The 7682-nt window shown below is 42.9% G+C and overlaps 1 long non-coding RNA gene across 1 annotated transcript; it reads left to right on the top strand.

Annotated features, from left to right (window-relative positions):
- Positions 1-1606: 1606 nt before the first annotated feature.
- Positions 1607-4304, top strand: LOC148004818 (uncharacterized). The gene is made up of 2 exons (XR_015626154.1): positions 1607-1745; positions 3822-4304. It is a non-coding gene; the product is annotated as an uncharacterized LOC148004818 (long non-coding RNA).
- Positions 4305-7682: the final 3378 nt, after the last annotated feature.

The raw sequence follows: 7682 nt of genomic DNA, 5'->3' as shown, positions 1-7682 counted from the left end.
CCAATCTATAGTTACCATGGAAGACTGCACTCAAATTCCTGAATCTATCTATAATACTGAGCTAATTTGAAAGTGATTATTTTGGCCAGTTTTGAGTAAATGTATTAAGCAGTGATAAATATAACTGAGACGCTTTAGGCTAAAATGCCGAATGGGGATGATGAAGAAGACAGCAATCTGGAAAGGCTTCCTGGAGGAGGTGGTGACTGAGCTGTGCCTTAAAGAATGTGTAAGACTAGAAGTAAATGAGTCAGAGAGAGAGAGAGAGAGAGAGAGAGAGAGAGAGAGAGAGAGAGAGAGAGAGAGAGAAAGAGAGGAGAGATGGGTGGCAGAACTTTCTAGGCCAAAGGAATACTATATATGAAGGTTTGGAGACTGCTCAGCTGGGCATAGAAAATTCAGTGCCTATTGGTCCATATGGGTCACAGTGGGGCTGCTTTAAGTGTTGTTATGACAACATCCTTAGGTGCAGAAGAGGACTCACTCACCCTGGAAATAATAGAACAGAAATTGGAGAAGGAAATGATTTGATTTATAGTTTGGTCAAATAAAAGCCCGGGTTGGAGTTTGTTTCCTGCCGTGCCTGTGCCATCTCACAAAGCCCAGGTTGTATATAAACCTAACTGGGAGACAAGTCAACCCACCCGTAGGTCCTTTCTTGTGGGTGATGCAAACACAGGGAAAGGTTAAGTGTGATCTCTGTGACAGAGGCAGTTTTCTGTTTTAAACGAGAGGAGAGAAATAGAGTATTAAAGGTACTCCATATTTTAAAGATGATTTATTTTGTTATTTATTTTTATGTATTTGTGTATGTATACCTGTGTACATGCATGGGGGTGCCCACTGAGGCCAGAAGAGGGTATCAGATGCCCTGGAGGTGGCTGTGAACTTCCCGACATGGGTGCCTGGAACTGAACCCCAATCTTCTGAAATAGCCTGAAGCATTCTTAACCACTGAGCTATTTATCTCGCCAGCCCCAGGGACCCTCTATTTGTCAATGAGCAATCTTGACATTTTTGTGCTTATGAGTTCTCTAATCTCTGATAGGTGTAAGGTAGAAAGCTCTACACACCCATTTTTGAAAGTCAGCTTCCTCTTCTCCCACACATCTGTCACACACATGAATTCTGAAAGTGAAAAACGGTGATCATCCAACAACCAAAGGGAGTATCTTTCTTTAGAATGTCTCTTTACCCACCAGGATGTTGGCATAGGATCACCGTGACAGTGCAGCCAGTGAGAAGTAGAGACACAGGTCCCTGTGAACTGATGGAAGCAGGTTGCTATCCCTCAGTTCCGGCTGTATTTGTTCAATACCTAGGTAAAGCCTCAGCTTGCCTCACCTTTCAACATGTCAAGAGAATTCAGAAATTGTTTTAAATTTGAAAACCCAATTTTCAAAAGACAGCTAATCCAAACTGCTTAGTGGGGAACATTTTCTGCTTTTCCACCTCTTCTGAAGCCCCCCTCCCATGAGTCAGTTGCTAGAGGCTTTGACTGTCTAGCCGTTTGCACTGATCACAGACCTTTGTCCTCTGCTATCTGCTTAGCCTGAATGCCATGGGGTTGGTGCAATGATTAACTAATCCAATGGCTTTCTAAATGGGGGTGCGTACCCACCGAGCAGCCACACTGAGAGGAGGAAGCCAATTTGAGGACATATGAGGAATGACACAGGAACTCAGCCAAGCCACCTGCAGCTCAATGTTGTCACAGGAAAGGTGTCAGAGCAGAGCTGCAGAAGGTAAGAAACCTGGTAGTGTAGACATCAAGTTCCATGTGTCCCTCTAATGTCTCAAAGCTCAGGTGCTTGGGTTCATTTGCAACTTTTAAGAACCTGGCATTTGAATGAATGGCCTAGTAAGAGCACCAGTGGAAGGGGAAGCCCTTGGTCCTGCCAAGACTGAACCCTGAGTGAACGTAATTGTTGGGGGGAGGGCGGTAATGGGGGGAGGATGGGGAGGGGAGTTAGGGGATGTTTGCCCAGAAACCGGGAAAGGGAATAACATTCAAAATGTAAATAAGAAATACTCAAGTTAATAAAAAATATATATATGAAAAATTAAAAAAAATGTAAAAACGATAAATAAAATGTGTATATATGGATTATAAAAAAAAAGAATCTGGCATTTGTGGAAGTGGCCCTGGCTTGGAGAAAGATACTACTGAGATCAAAGAACCATTTCTATATATCAGGCCTGGACAATGCAGGAGGAGGTGTATGTAAGTCCTCACAGCAGTTCTTATTACTGTGGGCTTATTATGGTTCTGAGTCCCAGGGGAGTTGAAGGCCTTACCCAGTGCCTTGCATTCAGTAAGGGGCAGGGCAGGGACCTATCCTAGGCTGGTTGAGAACATACATTTCCCCATGTTTCTTGTGAGTTCCCTCCTGGAAGCCAATGGAGGAAACAGCAGGGTCTCTGAGTTTTCTTTCAGGGAGGGACCCAGTGGTGGCAATCTAGGCTAGTGGGCAGGTGACAGATGTTTAGGAAAACATGCTTAGAAAGCATAGTTTGGCTTGCTTTTTTCACTTAGAATAAAATGTCTTCTTTCCTGCTGATACTGTCGAGAGATACTTAGGTTTGAACCAAATTTCATGTACCGACCATGTATCTGACAATGTGCTGAGTTCTGGTCAGGTGATATCTCACCCAACAATCAATTATTTCTCTCAGACCACATACCTTGCTGTATGGTGGGGAGCAGCCTTAAGTAGAGGAGAAAGTGTGTGTGTTAGAACCTGGGAAATGTGGCTTTCAATGTTGATCTGGTCACTGGAGAATGTCCCTGGATGCCTCATGAGGTCTGTCTGGATATTCATCTAGGTGACACAAGGTCTGAATTAAACTTGGTGTCCTTAGTGTTCTGGGTACAGTCTAGGACAGGGTAGATGCTCAATAAAGCCCCATGGTGTTCATAAATGAATGACTGAATGGTTGGTGAATGATACTTGGTCCTTGAGTATCTCTGCAGGATTTAATATGTTTAAGGAGGAGGGAGCTCTAGGGGAAGTTGAGACCGATAGCAGTGTGGTGGCAAGGATTCCAGGCTTAGATCAGGGAGGGAAAGGATAGAGAGGAGGTGGCTGGGGGAAGAGAGGAGGATAGGAGGGCCTAGGGGACCACAGTGACTTCCTTGCCCTGATTAAATTTCTTAGAGCCCAGTGCCTTGCTGGGTGCTGACACCCTTTTAACAGGTTCTTTAATCTCACATCTCAAAACACGACAAGTGTTAATTAACCCTCTTCACTCCTAGTGATTCAAATATAATCTATCTGCCTTTCCCAGATGAGGAAATCCAGACACACCAGGTGCTTTTCTAGGGCAATGCCCAGGTGGGTGCCAATTTCCACCTTCGCTCAGAATTGCCAGTCTTTGAAGGAAGCAGAAAGAAAACTTGCATTCTTTGCTTTCCCCTCTCTGAAAACCTCTTATATGCAAGAAGCCAAAACTTGTATGACCCTGAAAATTGTTATAAATTTTTCTCGGGGTTGTTTTTATGTTTTTCCCTCATATCAGCAAGCACACATATCTCCTCATGGTTTTTGAGATTTGGGGTTCTTTTCATGGTGTTGTAAGGATTTAGTGAGTCAGCCTGCTCCAGAGTGTTAGCCAAAGGGCCGAGAAGTCAGGTGATGATTCCAGTGGGGCCAGAAGGAAACCCATGATCTAGATCCCTCAGATAGTTTTCTTCCATGTCTTCCTGTGCTCTTGTTTCTTTTATTGGGTGGATATTTATTTTATTCCAGGTTCAATTTGGGGAAGTTGACACAGAATAAGCAAGGCTTTGGACTCATGTTCTGTTTTGTGTTTCTGTCCAGGCAAAGAGCTATACTGTAAGACCAAAATGCCACACTGGAATGTTCCTACTGAGGAGACTTCTAGAAGCAGCAAGTCTGTGATGCTCTGCAATATATCAAGGAAGAGACTTCTCCACGTCAATGAGGGATCACGGGGCTGATACACTAGCTAAGATTGAGGGGGAGAGCGATAGAGAGTGGGCAGAGAGGGAAGGAAGATGGATAATAGATGGAGTAACGGTACAGGAGCAGCCCAAACTGAGGAGAGATACAGAGGTTCATTCCAATGGTGAGGGGAAGAGGTCTTCATGGGTGGACGTGGGTAGAAAGTGTGTGATAGGGAAAAAAAGTGGGGATACCAAGGGATTCAAAGTTTAAGTTGGGTTGGAGTTGGGAGTAGGGTTGGGGAAGGAAGATATGGGAAGTGGATTAACCCAAATGATGGATGTTGGAGAAAGCCATTTGGAAACACAATTTTGTTAGCTAATTAAAAAATACAAATAAGACCTGAAGTGATGGCTCATCAGTTAGAAGCATGTACTACTCTTGCAGAGGACCCAAGTTTGATCCAAGCACCCAATATGTATGCCTTATAACTGTTTCTATCTTCAGACTCCGGAATTCTGACAGCTATAACCTTGGTGGGCACCTGTGCTCATATGTACATACCTACCCCAGTACATATAACTGAAAGTAATAAATATATTTAGAAATATATAATTTAGAATAAAAGGAGTAGAAGGGAGGTATCCTGTATATATGGACAGTATTGCTCCCACAAGACATAGGATACTAAACAAAAACCTCAGTGCTAGTCATGGAATATCTTCCTATGAGTTGCCAGTCAGGAGGATCCAGAGGCCCATAAAGCAACGTATGTCTCTTGATTTCCCACCAGAACAAGATGACAAGAATCTACTGTTGATGACATCACACACTTTTGTTGTAAAACATAGAGAAATTAGTTTCAGACTGGCCAGGAAATATCCTTCCTACCAGCTAGCTTTCATAGTGCCAGAAAATGCTATGCAAGTAGCTGATGGAGAAAAAGCATCATTGATTTTATCTAGTACAGTACTTACCTGCCAGGGGATGGGCCATTGATGCAATAATTGTATAACCCAATTGTATACTGGTATGGGGGTAGTAAATCACTCAACCTCTCTTTCTTTCCTCCTCTCTTTCTTTCTTTCTTTCTTTCTTTCTTTCTTTCTTTCTTTCTTTCTTTCTTCTTTCTTTCCTTCCTTTCTTTCTTCCTTCATTTTCCCTTCCTTTCTTCCTTCTTCCCTTCCTTCTTTTCTTCCTTCCTTCTTTCTTTCTTTCCTTCTTCCTTTCTTTCTTTTTTCTTTCTTTATGTCTTCTTTCCTTCACTCCCTTCCTCCCTCCCTCCCTCCCTTTCTTTCTTCCTTCCTTCCTTTCCTTCTTTCTTTCTTTCTTTCTTTCCTTCCTTCCTTCCTTCCTTTCTTTCTTTCTTTCTTTCTTTCTTTCTTTCTTTCTTTCTTTTCTCTTTTGAGTGTATTAGCCCATAATCCATGACATATGTAGAGGTTAAAGGACAACTTTTGGGAGCTGGTTGTCTCCTTCTACTATGTGTATCCAGGGGACACAACTTAGATCATAGGCTTGGCTGCAAATGCCCCCACCACCTGAGTCATCTCACTGGCCCCTAATTTAGCTTTTTTTGTAGACACTGAGGATCAAACTCAGTTTGCCATGCAAACACTTTAACAATGAAGTCATCTTCCCAGCTCACACTTTATTTTCTGTGTTGGCTAACAACTTTCTTGCTGGACTTGAGTCCTGCTCAATAAAAGGTAATTCATGCTTACCACTACAAGTCTGGTCAGAATATCACAGTTGTGGAGGTTATAGGAAGTTAGCTATTGTTCTACTGCTTTTTGCTAGATGGTCTTGTTTTTCTAAATATTTATATGTATAATTTGTGTGCTGTCTGGTTTGGTCAAAGAAGCTGCCCAATCCCCCCCACCCCCAGGAGGAAACAGTTAATGTACGTCTGGTCCAAGAGCTAAGGATAGATGATTGTGAGTTATCAGACCTAAACGGGACATCTATCTCAAGTCTTCATCCCTAAGGCTCAGAGAACATTCCAGAAAGAGGGGAAAGAAAGAATGTAAGATGAATAGAATGAGAGAGGGGGTGCTGTGTAATGTTGTCTTTTGGACAGGACATGGCCACCTGTGGTTACCTGCGTATGACCCATGGAAGATCATGCTAGGAAATATTCTAGCACAAACCAGGGAGACATTCACCACATCATCTCCCTACTAGCTAAGGATCTATTGGTTTCTGGGGAGCGAGAGTCATTTTTGGCTAAGAAGTGTAACTCCTAGTAGGTTGTTCATGCTTCACTGAATGACCCTCTACTCATATACAGGTGGGCTACATGAATTAGGCCCAGTGGGTCTTGATAAGAGACATAGGAAAAAGAAGAGAATATGAAGTTGAGAGAGGATGCTGTCTGGGGAGGCCTGAACGGGGCTGGAAGGAGTGTGTGTGTGACAGCAGGATATGATAAAAATGCATTAAACACATGTGTGACATTCTCAAAGGATAAATTAAAAAAATATATGAATGCTCACTTGGCAATTATCACAAAGTACATGTTTAGAAAGGATGTTGACCTTCCGTCTAAGTATGCTCCAGTCCTAGCCTTGCTTAGTGTCTGGGATTTAGTGTGTTTAAGGTGGTTGGGCTTAGATAACACAGAGAGGGGCACTAAATACTAAAGACTGAATAGCCACAGAGAAGCCCACCATGGTACAAGCTTCTTAAATTATATACACATATAGAAGAAATTTAAATGAGGTCACTGGAGACAATGTCCCATCTAGATATATTATGCCATCCAAGAAAACCTTCTGTGCCAGAAATGAGATACAACATACAACATGTTGAGTTATTAGACAAAGAGTTTGTACAGATTCCTTCTGAGCCACCTCCCCACCCCCCGCCAGAACATCATAGGTTACTTTTACCTCCCACAACCTGATGGCAAGGGCCTCTTGCTGAATGCAGCACTTGCTTGTGTTATAGACGTGGAGAAATCAAGCTAGTGCCCAATTAGAAGCTTTGTCTCAACTGGCTAGCACCAATTGCCCTAGAAAGCACTTTACATGCTACCAGAAGAATAATACTATTATTACCCAGTTACAAACTCTGTGACCTATCACAGTGACCATTGTAGAATATGCTTGTACAACAGTGACACACATATTTTTGGAGTAATCACCACTTTTGGGTGGGATTTAAGGTCCAGTCTATGAGATGGAACCTATCTATATCTGACACTGCTAAGTGGCCAAGAACCCAAGATTAGATAGGTCATAAGCCTAGGGAAAAACCTATTACTATTCAGCTAAAGGAACGCTGAATTAGAATGACTCTTTTTTTTTCTTTTCTTTTTTTCGGTGCTGGGGACCGAACCCAGGGCCTTGCGCTTCCTAGGCAAGCGCTCTGCCACTGAGCTAAATCCCCAACCCCTAGAATGACTCTTTTTTTTTTTTACAGAAGCCCTTATGTATCCTTTTCCTTTTTTTATTTTAAATCTAGTTTTTTTTTTATTAACTTGAATATTTCTTATATACATTTCCCTTTCCCGGTTTCCGGGCAAACATCCCCCTCCCCCCTCCCCTTCTTTATGGGTGTTCCCCTCCCCATCCTCCCCCCATTGCCGCCCTCCCCCCAACAATCTAGTTCACTGGGGGTTCAGTCTCAGCAGGACCCAGGGCTTCCCCTTCCATTGGTGCTCTTACTAGGATATTCATTGCTACCTATGAGGTTAGAGTCCAGGGTCAGTCCATGTATAGTCTTTAGGTAGTGGCTTAGTCCCTGGAAGCTCTGGTTGCTTGGCATTGTTGTACT

Source organism: Rattus norvegicus, chromosome 7, assembly GCF_021556685.1.
Source record: "Rattus norvegicus strain SHRSP/BbbUtx chromosome 7, alternate assembly SHRSP_T2T, whole genome shotgun sequence".
In the NCBI taxonomy this organism is placed as follows: domain Eukaryota; kingdom Metazoa; phylum Chordata; class Mammalia; order Rodentia; family Muridae; genus Rattus; species Rattus norvegicus.
The sequence above is the reverse complement of the archived record's forward strand: the minus strand, read 5'-3'. Positions and strand labels throughout refer to the sequence as shown.